Here is a 14,850-nt window from a genome sequence, read left to right as displayed (position 1 = left end):
ATCCAACCAGTCCATTCTAAAGGAGCTCAATCCTGGGTGTTTACTGGAAGGATTGATGCTAAAGCTGAAACTCCAATACTTTGGCCACCTCATGCGACGAGTTGACTCACTGGAAAAGACTCTGATGCTGGGAGTGATTGGGGGTGGGAGGAGACAGGGACGACAGAGAATGAGATGGCTGGATGGCATCACCGACTCGATGGACATGAGTTTGAGTGAACTCCGGGAGTTGGTGATGGACAGGGAGGCCTGGCGTGCTGTGATTCATGGGGTCGCAAAGAGTCGGACATGACTGAGCAACTGAACTGAACTGAACTGAATATACAGTGTTAATGCTGAGTACAAATGCCTTTCACAGTGTTTGATACTTTTACAGTCTGAAACTTCTGAACTTTAAAATTGTGTGCACTTCTTAAAAATTATTTCTTGTTATATCTATGAACTTTTTAGCATACTTATATTTGATTGGCTTTCATTTTTAATAATCCCTCAATAACCTAGATTTTATAAGCAAAGCTTCATGAAATATACTATCCCTGAAAAAAATATCTTTGAAACTGAGGAGATGGATAGATTTAACATATTGATAGAAAAAATAGTCATGTATGGATAAGCCTAAGTTTTCATCTTTGAATCTACAATACCTTTTCCATTAAATATAATTGAATCTTGCTCTTTAGTTCAATTTACAATTTTAAAATCTCTGAATTTTCCCTTTCCTATGCTACCCAGACAGGAGTCCATAGGACATTGTTCTGGGTTCTCATCATGATTTATTTTTTTTATTTTTATTTTTTCAAGATTGGCAAGCATTTATTTATTTATTTATTTTGCATATTGAGTTGTTATTTATTCATAAGTTGCTTGCTGTCCCACTTTTCTTTTTTTTTTGTCAATTTATTTATTTATTATTTTTTTGGAGGCTAATTATTTTACAATATTATATTGGTTGGTTTTGTCATACATTGACATGAATCTGCCCCGAGTGTACATGAGTTTCCCTTCCTGAACCCCCCTCCCACCTCCCTCCTCCCCTTATCCTCCCTCTGGGTCATCCCCGTGCACCAGCCCCAAGCATCCTGTATCATGAGTTGAATCTGGACTGATGATTCGTTTCACATATGATTATATACATGTTTCAATGCCATTCTCCCATATCATCCCACCCTCACCCTCTCCCACAGAGTCCCAAGGACTGTTCTAAACACCTGTGTCTCTTTTGCTGTCTCCTATGGGAGGGACTGGGGGCAGGAGGAGACGGGGAGGGCAGAGAATGAGTTGGCTGGATGGCATCACCGACTCGATGGACATGAGTTTGAGTGAACTCCAGGAGTTGGTGATGGACAGAGAGGCCTGGCGTGCTGTGATTCATCGGGTCGCAAAGAGTTGGACACGACTGAGCGACTGAACTGAACTGAACTGATACAGGGTTATCCGGAGAAGGCAATGGCACCCCACTCCAGTACTCTTGCCTGGGAAATCCCATGGATGGAGAAGCCTGGTAGGCTGCAGTCCATGGGGTCGCTAGGCGTCAGACACAACTGAGAGACATCACTTTCAGTTTTCACTTTCATGCATTGGAGAACGAAATGGCAACCCACTCCAGTGTTCTTGCCTGGAGAATCCCAGGGACGGGGGAGCCTGGTGGGCTGCTGTCTCTGGGGTCGCACAGAGTCGGACATGACTGACGCGACTTAGCAGCAGCAGCAGCAGCAGAAGCATACAGGGTTATCATTTCCATCTTTCTAAATTCCATATATATGCATTAGTATACTGTATTGGTGTTTATCTTTCTGGCATACTTCACTCTGTATAATAGGTTCCAGTTTCATCCACCTCTTTAGAACTGATTCAAATGCATTCTCTTCTCATCATGATTTAAAAGGAAATTTTCACATGGTCCAGAGGCTTTTATTTTCTTCAAATGAAGTAGGAGGATGTTCTCAAATTCTTTGCAGCAGGAACCCCCTTAGGTGGCATCAGCCTAGACTTCCAAATGGAGCCATCATCTATAATAAAAAGGAAAAATGATGGCATTACCTCTAAATCTGGAGAGCACCTGGGAGAAGCTTCTGCTGTCCACTCCTGCGGTTTTTGCCATTGAAAACCTGGCTGATGTCGGCCTCATCACATCCAGGAGAACAAGCCAGCGAGCTGTGTTGAAGTCTACTGTGACCACGGGCACCACTGCTATGCTGGGCACCTTACTCCTGGAACTCCCCTCACCTGAGCCAGGAAGCCCGCTCTCCAGGAGCCGCGACTCACAGTGGTTCCTGACCCCAGGGCCGTACACCCGCACGAGAGGCATGTTCTGTAAACCTGCCTACCCCTGCTCTCTGTAACACACAAGAGTGTCTGTGCTGTATGGACACCGCCATCCTTGCAACAATAAGGGAGCTCACTCTGTGGGTCTGATGTGACAGATGCTGATCCGGGGAGTCCTGGGCATGCGTGGTTCCCTCTTCCGTGAGCACCCATGGGAGTCCCATGAGAATACCGAGGGTGTCCCACGCACTTTCTACTTGAGCCAAGATCCTCAACAGGTGGTACAGCAGGGGCAGGCCACAGCTGAGAAGGCTGTGACCAGGGAGAAATGCAGGGTGGAAGAACTGCCCCAGCTCCTGAATTGTCTGCTGCTCATCAGTGTTCTTGCCTGGAGAATCCCAGGGACGGAGGAGCCTGGTGGGCTTACGTCTATGGGGTCACACAGAGTCGGACACGACTGAAGTGACTTAGCAGCAGCAGCAGCAGCAGCAGCCGCCTCCCAGAAGCAGCAGCTGGTCTGAAGGTGGCAGGTGCCCTCTGCGCTTGCCCAGCAGCCCCCACTGAGGACGACAGCGCACAGACACCGGTGAGAATGCCACTGAAGACGGACTGCAGCTCCCACGGCTCAGGCCACACAATGGGAGAAGTAGTCTCTGAGTGGTCTTCAGCTGTTCCACTGCAGACACTCAATAAGTTGAATCTCTGACTTTTGACTTTTCATTGGAGTGATGAGTCCATTTATGATGGATATATTTATTAATCTGTGACTTTGTGACTGCCATTTGTTTTTATGTCTTGTCTTTGTTGCTCCTTTGTTAGCATTATTCCTCCTGAACTAACTCATTTTGGGCTGCCCAGGTGGCATTAGTGGTAAAAAACCTGCCTGCCAATTCAGGAAACATAAGAGATTTGAGTTGAATCCCTGGATGGGGAAGATCACCTGAAGGAGGGCATGGCAACCCATTAGTGGATTCTTGGACAAAGGAGCCTGGCTGGCTACAGTCCATGGGGTCTCACAGAGTTGGACATGACTGAGATACTTAGCAGCAGCAGCATCAACTAACTCATTTCATGTTGCACAATATGTCCTTGCATTCATTTTAACTCCTCTGTTGACTTTCTATTTGTTCTAGGATTTATAATATGAATCAATATATTATGATCCACCTCACATTAATACTGTATTAATTCCAATAAAATATTGAAACTTTGCTCTATTACTGTTCCATTTCTATCTCCTTTATTGTTCTATTTGGCCATATAGCTTACAAATTATTATATGAAATGAAATAAGTGTCTCAGAAAAAGACAAATGCTCTATGATCTCTGTCATATATGGAATCTAGATATATATTTATATTTATATAGATGGTTACCAGAAATGGGGGGTAGGGATTGGGATAAATGGATGAACTCTTTTTATAAAATAAATTGAATTTAAAAATTACAACTGTGTATGTTAGAAAACTAAGAACAGAGCATTATAATAATTGCTTTAAGTGGTCTTTATGTTTTTTAATAAAATTAAGAGAAACATTTATATATATACATATGTATATATATATATATACACATTGGAGAAGGAAATGGCAACCCACTCCAGTGTTCTTGCCTGGAGAATCCCAGGGATGGGGGAGCCTGGTGGGCTTCCATCTATGGGGTCGCACAGAGTCGGACACGACTGAAGTGACTTAGCAGCATATATACACATAGGGCTTTTCTGGTGGCTCAGACTGTAATGAATCTACCTGTAATGCAGGAGATTCAGGTTCAATCCTTTGGTGGGAAAGCTCCCCTGGAGAAGGGAATGGCAACCCACTCCAATAATTTTGCCCGGGAAATCCCATGGACAGAGGAGCCTAGCAGGCGACAGTCCATGGGGTTGCAAAGAGCTAGACACGGCTGAGCCACTTACACACACATCACATACATACATACATACACATATATGTATGTATGTATAAAATCTATATTTACTGACAGATGTATCACTTCAGTGCCTTTCATTTCTTCTTGTGGATTTGAGTTAATTGATCACTCTCACTCAATATTTATCAGTTTTATTGATCTTTTAAAAGAACCAGTTTTTTTTTTTTAACATTGATTTTTCCGATCAGTTCTCTCTATTGTTTTGTCTTCTCTGCTTTTATCTTTATTATTTCCTCTCTTCTGCTTGCTTTGGGCTCTTTCTCCACACTTTTTATTGTTGCCTCACATGAAATATTAGGTAATTGATTTGAGACCTTTCTTCCTTCTAATGACAAGCAGTCAATGCTGTATAATACCCATCCGTTCCATTCCGTCAGCACTGCTTTATTTATTTTCCACAAATTGTAGTATGTAATGTTTTCATTTTCATTCAGTCAAAATATTTTCTTATTTCTCTTATGAATCTCATGAGTTATTTAGGGGTGTTTGTTTAATTCCAAATATTTGGCACTTTCCATATATCTTTCTGTTGCTATCAACAATAATTGCGTTGTACTCAGAAAATAGACTTTGACTTTTTTCAATTATTTAAAATGTATTTATTTTTATTTAATGGCTCAGAAAAATGGTTTTTTTTTGGGTAAGTGTTCCAAAAGATTTATGGAATTTGTATGCTTGCTTTTGTTTGTTGAAGGGATTTATACATGTCAACCTGTTCAACTTCTCTTTAATATTAATTGTATGTCTACTTGTTCTACGGATTTCAGACAGAGAAATATTAATATGGCCAACTTTAACTGTGGAGTTTTCTTTTTACTTTTCAGTTCTATCAGGTTTTGCTTTGTGCATTTTGAAGCTTTATGGAGATTATTGTGTCTTTTCCCTCAATGTACTGTTTTAGTTCTGGTTATATTCCTTGTTCTGAAGACTATTTTTTACTGATATTAATATAACCACTCCAGATTTGCTTAATATTTATGTACTATATTTTTCCATATTATTGCATTTAATCTTCCAACAGCTTTAAGTTTGAATTGGGTTTTAATGGACCATATATAGATATGTCTTTTTAAATACAATTTGTCTCTATCATTAACTGGATCTACAAACTGTTTGTATACAATGCAATTACTAATATATTTGATTTAATTACACCAACTTATTTTTCCCTTATTTCTTCTATCAGCTCTTTGTTCTCTTTTTCTTTTTAGCATGCTAGCTCTTGGTTCGAGTGTTTCTTTTTCATTTCATTCATGCTTCACTGTTGGTCTATTATTTATAGCTGTGAAAAATGGTGGTAAACTTACAAGTGCATAATTATAATTACTCCTTCCATTCATCTGTCTTCTTTTAATGGTATATTTAATTGCATTTATGTTATTAGCCACTTAATTTATTTTTAATATTTTTCTTTCAGAGTCGGTTCAGTTCAGTCGCTCAGTAGTCTCCGACTCTGCGATCCCGTGAAACGCAACAAGCCAGGCCTCCCTGTCCATCATCAACTCCCGGAGTTCACCCAAACTCATAAAAATGGAGTCGGGGATGCCATCCAGCTGTCTCATCCTCTGTCATCCCCTTCTCCTGCTGCCCGCAATCCCTTCCAGCATCAGAGTCTTTTCCAATGAGTCAACTCTTTGCATGAGGTGACCAAAGTATTGGAGTTTCAGTGAACACCCAGGACTCATCTCTTTTAGGATGGATTGGTTGGAACTCCTTTCAGTCCAAGAGTCAAATTTCTAATAAATCAAGTCTAAATAAGAAAAAATGTAGTTACTGTCACTTTTTATCCTTCCAGAGATAAATGTTAAAAAATCTAGATTTCTGTCTGGTATCATATAAATTTGATATAAAAATGATTTTTTAATATTTCTTAAATCAGATCTACTGGCAGCAGCTTCCTTCAGTTTATGTTTGTCTAACAAAGTCTTTTATTTTTTTTTCTTTGTATGTAATATTTTGCTGTCTCCAAGATTATTTTTATCAGTGGTTTTCAGCAGTTTGAATATGCTGTACCTTGTTTGTATGGTATGGTTGAAAATATGATTCTTCTTTACAGTTCTACACTAGAATTCTTCATTTTCCATAAAATTCAACCAATGTGAAATTTAATTTTCTTAGCCAGGAAGCAATAGGAGCAATTGTAATATAATAAGATTTTGTGGACTACAGCTAATTTTTCTTTAGTATTCTAATATATGTATTGAAGTAGTGGAAAATTTACACATCCTTGTAGTATTTCAATTATCTTTCACTCAAATTCTTAAAGCAGCTTTACAGAATATCACCTAGTCTGATTTGTATAACAAACAGCTTGTGCATCATTTACAGTATGTGACATCTCATTAACATTACCCCAAAAGTGTGTAATCCCAAGATATATAATTGAAATAAAAGACAAGGAGAATAGATTCTCATTCAGCATGCCACAGAGACTTTTTATTCAGACTGAGATGCCAGCAGGTTAATGTTTCCTTTTCTTTTCTTTTTTTTAGGAGATATTGACTTGGAAACTGAAGCAGAGAACTAAACAGTATCTAGTGCAGAGAGATTTTTATCTATCAGTTCAGTTCAGTTACTCAGTAGTGTCTGACTCTGCAACCTCATGGACTGCAACACCCCAGGCCTCTCGGTCCATCACCAACTCCCAGAGTTTACTCAAACTCATGTCCATTGAGTCAGTGATGCCATCCAACCTCATCCTCTGTCATGCCCTTCTTCTCCCACCTTCAATCTTTCCAAGCATCAGGGTCTTTTCCAACGAGTCAGTCCTTCGCCTTAGGTGGCCAAAGTATTGGAGTTTTAGCTTCAGCATCAGTCCTTTCAATGAATATTCAGGACTGATTTCCTTGAGGATTGACTGGTTTGATTTCCTTGAAGTCCAGGGGACTCTCAAGAGTCTTTTCCAACACCACAGTTCAAAAGCATCAGTTCTTTGGTGCTCAGCTTTCTTTACAGTCCAACTCTCACATCCATACATGATGACTGGAAAAACCAAAACTTTGACTAGATGGACCCTTGTTGGCAAAGTAATATCTCTGCTTTTTAATATATTGTCTAGATTGGTCAGATTTTTTCTTCCAAGGAGCAAGTGTCTTTTAATTTCATGGCTGCCATCACCATCTACAGTGATTTTGGAACCCCAAAAAATAAAGTGTGTGACTGTTTCCACTGTTTCCCCAACTATTTGCCATGAAGTGATGGGACCAGATGCTGTGATCTTAGTTTTCTGAACGTTGAGCTTTAAGCCAACTTTTTCACTCTCCTCTTTCACTTTTATCAAGAAGCTCTTTATTTCTTCTTCACTTTCTGCCATAAGGGTAATGTCATCTGCATATCTGAGATTATTGATATTTCTCCTGGCAATCTTGATTCAAGGTTGTACTTCATCCAGCCCAGTGTTTCTCATGATGTACTCTGTATATAAGTTAAATAAACAGGGTGACAATATACAGCCTTGACGTACTCCTTTCCCAATTTGGAACCAGTCTGTTGTTCCATGTCCAGTTCTAAGTGTTGCTTCCTGACCTGCATACAGGTTTCTCAAGAGGCAGGTCAGGTGGTCTGGTATTCCCATCTCTTTAAGAATTGTATCTATAGCACAGCTGTTAAAAACTTGATGTTGCTATTTCCTTTCTGTGGATGAGTAAACTGAGTCTCAGAGAGGTCAAGTCACTTAAAATCACACAGATGTTAAGTGGTAGGTTTTTCTTTCCTGTCTAGATCTTAAATATAATCCTTTCACTATTCCCACACAAATTTTAAAGGATTTGAAAATTTATATTTGCAAGCATATTTAAATTCTATGAAACTTTAAAGTGTTCTATAATACCTGGAAAAATAAGTTTATAATTAGGTGAACTAGGGATTGGGGGCAGGAGGAGAAGGGGGCGGCAGAGAATGAGATGGCTGGGTGGCATCTCCGACTTGATGGACATGAGTTTGAGTGAACTCTGGGAGTTGGTGATAGACAGGGAGGCCTGGTGTGCTGTGATTCTCAGGGTCGCAAAGAGTCAGACACGACTGAGAGACTGAACTGAACTGAACTGAATGTAAAAACATTTCTAAGTTTGCTACTTGGCCAAAGATCAATCATAGATATTAACCAGCTACGACACAGGGGGAGAATATACTGGATTAATGGATGTCTAAAAAAGTAATTATCAAGGAGATGTCAGAGATTTGAAAAGCACTTTAGAATTTTTATCAGAAATAAGCATGACTTGCCACCCTATAGAGACTAGACATAATGAGCTCAATGGTTTCAAAAAAAAGAAGAAACACGCCTTGTTTGCAGTTGTTGTGAAGACAATGGTTATAGTTAGATAAAGGCAACTTTCAAAGTTATTCTTAAGGTCTGCACCAGGAAATACTGAATGTACTCTCCTTAAAATTTGAGAATCCTGAGCTAGAGAAAACATGTCTGTGACAAAAAGTTATCTGGGTTAAAAAATTGGACTATGGATGGAGGTTCATGACATTGTACAGGAGGCAGTGATCAAGACCACCTCCAAGAAAAAGAAATGCAAAAATACAAAATGGTTGTCTGAGGAGACCTTACAAAGAGCTGTGAAAAAAAGAGAAGCTAAAGGCAAAGGAGAAATGGAAAGATATACCTATTTGAATGCAGAGTGCCTTCTTTAGTGATCAATGCAAAGAAATAGAGGAATACCATAGAATGGAAAGACTAGAGATCTCTTCAAGAAAATTAGAGATACCAAGGGAATATTTCATGCAAAGATGGGCTCGATAAAGGACAGAAATGGTTTGGACCTAACAGAAGCAGAAGATATTAAGAAGAGGTGTCAAGAATACAAAGAAATATACAAAAAAGATCTCCATGACCCAGATAACCACGATGGTGTTATCACTCCCCTAGAGCCAGACATCATGGATTCCAAAGTCAAGTGGGCCTTAGGAAGTATCACTATGAACAAATCTAGTGGAGGTGATGCAATTCCAGTTGAGCTATTTCAAATCCTAAAAGATGACACTGTGAAAGTGCTGCACTCAATATGCCAGCAAATTTGGAAAACTCAGCAGTGCCCATAGGACTGGAAAAAGTCAGCTTTCATTCCAATACTCCAAAAAGACAATGCCAAAGAATGTTCAAACTACCTCACAATTACACTCATCTAACACACAAGCAAAATAATGCTCACAATTCTCCAAGCCAGGCTTCAATAGTACGTGAACTTCCAGATGTTCAAGCTGGATTTAGAAATGGCAGGGGAACCAGAGATCAAATTGCCAACATACGTTGCATCATAGAAAAAGCAAGAGATTTCCAGAAAAATATCTACCTCTGTTTTATTGACTATGCCAAAGCCTTTGGCTGTGTGGATCACAATAAACTATGGAATATTCTTAAAGAGATGGGAATACCAGACCATCTTACCTACCTCCTGAGAAACCTGAATGCAGGTCAAGAAGCAAACAGTAAAAACTGGATATGGAACAACAGACTGGTTCCAAATTGGGAAAGGGGCCCATCAAGATTCTATATTGTCACCCTGCTTATTTAACTTCTATGCAGAGTACATCATGTGAAATGATGGGCTAGATAAAGCACAACCTTGTATCAAGATTGCCAGGAGAAATATCAATAACTTCAGATATGCAGATGACACCATCCTTACAGCAGAAATCAAAGAAGAACAAAAGATAGAAGAAAAGTTCTGACCAATCTAGACAGCATATTCAAAAGCAGAGATATTACTCTGCTGACAAAGGTCCATCTAGTGAAAGCTGTGATTTTTCCAGTAGTCCTTTATGGATGTGAGAGTTGGACTATCCTGAAAACTGAGCACCAAGAAACTGATGCTTTTGAACTGTGGTGTTGGAGAAGACTCTTGAGAGTCCCTTGGATGGCAAGAAGATCAAACCAGTCAATCCTACAATAAATCAGTCCTGAATGTTCATTGGAAGGACTGATGCTGAAGCTCCAATACTTTGGCCACCTGATGCAAAGAACTGACTATTGGAGAAGGCCCTGATGCTGGGAAAGATTGAGGGCAGGGTGAAAAGGGGATGACAGAGGATAAGATGGTTGGATGACATCACCGACTCAATGGACATTAGTTTCAGCAAGCTATGGGAATTGGTGTTGGACAGGGAAGCCTGGCATGCAAAGAGTCAGACACGACTGAGCAACTGAATTAGATACTATTCTTTATTGCAGTAATCTATTCAGAGATCCTAGATCTAGTTAAAATGGTTTTACACACTTTTCCCTAATACTTTGTTTAAAACAGAATGGACAATTTTTAATGATTTGTAGACAATATAATCGGAGTATTACCCGTACCCCAGAAGATTAATTTAGAAGCCACATGGAAATCTGGATAATTTAAACACACATTATACTTGCCAATTTAATGGCTGTTTTAGGCTATTCTTTCTCAGATGAGTCAAACAGTGCTGATTATTTACACTTTATCTCTAATTTCAACTCCTAAGTGTATAAGGAATCTATTACATATCATAACCATGTTGAAACTCTTATGAGTTCAGTTCAGTCAGTTCAGTTCAGTCGCTCAGTCGTGTCCGACTCTCCGCGACCCCATGAATCACAGCACGCCAGGCCTCCCTGTCCATCACCAACTCCCGGAGTACACTCAAACTCATGTCCACAGAGTCGGTGATGCCATCCAGCCATCTCATTCTCGGTCGTCCCCTTCTCCTCCCGCCCACAACCTTTCCCAGCATCAGAGTCTTTTCCAGTGAGTCAACTCATTGCATGAGGTGGCCAAAGTATTGCAGTTTCAGCTTTAGCATCAGTCCCTCCAATGAGTTAAATTTGAAGTATTCCTGTAGAAAGTGTTTAAAATATATTCTGGCTTCTGGTGCTTTTCAAAACATGTTTAACGTCCAGTAACAATATAATATATAAAAAAAGAACAAGCCAGCAAGCAAGGGAAATGACCTTCAAACAAAAGGAAGAATGATTAGAGATCAGTATTTTTGCCATGTTCACATGACATTGCTCCAAGAAGAGAAAATAAACGCTTTATATCTTGTTTAAGTGCATAAATGTTCTATATATTTGGACTTGTTTTAAAAAGCTGACAAATATGCATTTCTTATTTTGGATTATATAAATGTAAATCTACAAAAATGGAGAGGTATTTTCATATGCAATTATCATCAGCAATAGAGAAAGGATATGATTTTGCTTGATGCCATTTAAGTGTGGTTATTGTTTTGCTTTGAATCCATCATTTTTTATGATAATGGAGAAAAGAGGGTAAAGTTATTCAAATTTGAACATTTCTCTCCACAATTTGGGACTAAAAATGTATATTCCTTCTACAAGTGTTAATGATGTTGTAGGCAAGGAAAGTGTTCCACACAATTTAACAAAGACAGGAAATGTATTTAGAAATATTATATTGCATGTGACTTTCAGATAGTTTAAAAAATTTTTGGAAAGACTGAAGGAATTTTTGCCAATCATTTGAAAATTAGAGTAATATAGCCAATTCTACCCATTTCTATGCTCAATTTGGTTAATCTCTGTAAATAAATCTTAACTAATCCCATTTTTCTGTCAGTTCCATAGCCATGGTTTTTAAGATTCATTGTCAACCATATGTTAACAAAAAAAGTGTTCCAGAAGGAGATTTGAATTTCTAGTTCAGAGTACTCATCTGGACATATGTCAAAACAGCTGTTCTTCCTAAGGGTAGCCACTACCAATTTTTAAGTGTCTATAGAAACTTTCTAAATCTCACAGAACATTAATAAAGGTAACATCTCAAACTGTCTTTCAAAGATGTTCTAGAATAGGTTCAGAAACATGAAATGTATCTTGAGCATTTTAGCAAATATGTTAAATGAATCGTCCTCTATAATAGCCTCACCTTTACATATATTTTTTAAAAAAGCAGGCATAATGAAGACAAGACCATATATTATCATTAAAATATGGGACTTCTTTGAAAATACAATTTTTATATATACTTTTATTTAAATGATTAAATGTATGTTTCAACTTCTGCTTTACAAAACAAGTGAAACAGACATTGTGTAGGTTTCTCTCATTTTCTGTGACTAACTGGTATGTGTAGATATCATATCATCCATAATAAGTAATTTATTAGGAATAACTTTTAGTAAGATTTAAAGCTGTTTCTTTATAAGAAGGCCATGGACAAAATTATTAATGGCACATGCAGTGCACTCAATAAATGTGCTCATGGGTAAGACAAATAGTTTTTATAGAAAACCACACTTTGGCAGAGCTGGTGAAAACTGCATATGAAACATTTGGAAATGCCATCTTTTAATATTGCTGTCACTATCAAATCAATCTCCATGAAGATATCTGTCCACACAAGGAACTTCTGCTGCTGCTGCTAAGTTGCTTCAATTGTGTCCGACTATGTGCGATCCCATAGACAGCAGCCCATTAGGCTCCCCAGTCCCTGGGATTCTCCAGGCAAGAACACTGGAGTGGGTTGCCATTTCCTTCTCCAATGCATGAAAGTGAAAAGTGAAAGTGAAGTTGCTAAGTTGTGTCCAGCTCTTCGCGACCCCATGGACTGCAGCCTACCAGGCTCCTCCGCCCATGGGATTTTCCAGGCAAGAGTACTGGAGTGGGTTGCCATTGCCTTCTCTCACAAGGAGTTTCACTTGTGACTATTAGGCTACAGGAGGACTAATAACAGGTTTCCCGGCTGTCTCAGCAGTAAAAAATCTGCCTGCAATGCAGGAGACACAGGAGACCCCAGTTCCATCCCTGGGTGGGGAAGATCCTCTGGAGGAGGGCATGGCAAACCACTCCAGCATTCTTGCCCGGAAAATCCCATGGACAGAAGAGCCTGGAAGGCTACAGTCCATAGTGTCACAAAGAGTAGAACACGACTGAAGCTACTGAGCATGCTGGATGACATTTCCATTCCTTCTAATTAGGGATAGAATGTCTTCTGCCTTCCTGTAAGATATATCATTTCCTCAAGACAGGTGCATTTTACTCGTTTTTGTGTTTTGCTTCAGTTCAGTTCAGTTCAGTCACTCAGTTATGTCCGACTCTTTGCAACCCCATGAATCACTGCACGCCAGGCCTCTCTGTCCATCACCAACTCCTGGAGTTCACTCAGACTCATGTCCATAGAGTCAGTGATGCCATCCAGCCATCTCATTCTCAGCCGTCCCCATCTCCTCCCGCCCCCAATCCCTCCCAGCTTCAGAGTCTTTACCAGTGAGTCAACTCGTCACATGAGGTGGCCAAGTATTGCAGTTTCATCTTTAGCATCAGTCCTTCCAATGAACACTCAGGATTGATCTCCTCTAGAATGGACTGGCTGGATCTCCTTGCAGTTCAAGGGACTCTCAAGAGTCTCCTCCAACACCACAGTTCAAAAGCATCAATTATTCTGTGCTCAGCTTTCTTCACAGTCCAACTCTCACATCCATACATGACCACTGGAAAAACCATAGCCTTGACTGGTCGGACCTTGGTTGGCAAAGTAATGTCTCTGCATTTTAATATGCTTTCTAGGTTGGTCATAACTTTCCTTTCAAAGAGTAAGCGTCTTTTAATTTCATGGCTGCAATCAGCATCTGCAGTGATTTTGGAGACCCCAAAAAATAAAGTCTGACACTGCTTCCACTGTTTCCCCATCTATTTCCCATGAAGTGATGGGACCAGATGCCATGATCTTTGTTTTCTGAATGTTGAGCTTCAAGCCAACCTTTTCACTCTCCTCTTTCACTTTCATCAAGAAGCTTTTGAGTTCCTCTTCACTTTCTGCCGTAAGGGTGGTGTCATCTGCATATCTGAGGTTATTGATATTTCTCCTGGCAATCTTGATTCCAGCTTGTGCTTCTTCCAGCCCAGTGTTCCTCATGATGTACTCTGCATAGAAGTTAAATAAGCAGGGTGACAATATACAACCTTGACGTACTCCTTTTTCTGTTTGGAACCCGTCTGTTGTTCCATGTCCAGTTCTAACTGTTGCTTCCTGACCTGCATACAGGTTTCTCAAGAGGCAGGTCAGGTGGTCTGGGATTCCCATCTCTTTCAGAATATTCCACAGTTTATTGTGATCCACACAGTCAAAGGCTTTGGCATAGTCAATGAAGCAGAAATAGATGTTTTTCTGCAACTCTCTTGCTTTCTCCATGATCCAGCGGGTGTTGGCAATTTGATCTCTGGTTCCTCTGCCTTTTCTAAAACCTGCTTGAACATCTGGAATTTCACGGTTAGAGGTCTGCAAATGTTTTGAACACATTAAATACACATATATTCCTTGAATTAGAGATAATTCAGTTTTAAATGTGTCAATAAAATTCAAGGACTTTAAAAGATTGTGCTGTTTTCTTTTTCGTAAGGACAGTGAAACCACTTAATATTCTTCATGCAATTAATTAAATGTATAAATCCTGAGCCCTCCATTAAATATCTTGGAGAGAAAGTCTAGAATTAATTCAAGTGGAGAAGTGACAAGGGTCGGTCTAATAATCCAGTAGGTTTTGTGTAGTCATATGGAAGTAGGCTGGTGGACACCAGCAAAGTTTGCAGTCCCTGCTGCATGGTAAAACTTATATTAATAGATTTTCTTACTTTAATCCTTCTTTTCATTTAGAGAAAAACATGCTTATTGATTATTTGGTGTGCCAATCTTTTATTTATTGTTACTGATTTTGTGCTCTTAA

The 14,850-nt window shown here is 39.4% G+C and overlaps 1 pseudogene; it reads left to right on the top strand.

Moving 5' to 3' along the window:
* Positions 1-6,113, top strand: part of LOC148775194 (small ribosomal subunit protein uS2-like) — a 46,657-nt pseudogene extending 40,544 nt beyond the window's left edge.
* The last annotated feature ends 8,737 nt before the right edge of the window (positions 6,114-14,850 follow it).

The sequence above is a fragment of the Moschus berezovskii genome, chromosome 17 (genome assembly GCF_049115385.1).
Source record: "Moschus berezovskii isolate FMDL1 chromosome 17, NW_MosBer_1.0, whole genome shotgun sequence".
Taxonomy (NCBI): Eukaryota; Metazoa; Chordata; class Mammalia; order Artiodactyla; family Moschidae; genus Moschus; species Moschus berezovskii.
Note: the sequence above shows the minus strand (reverse complement) of the source record. Positions and strands in the feature narration are given on the sequence as shown.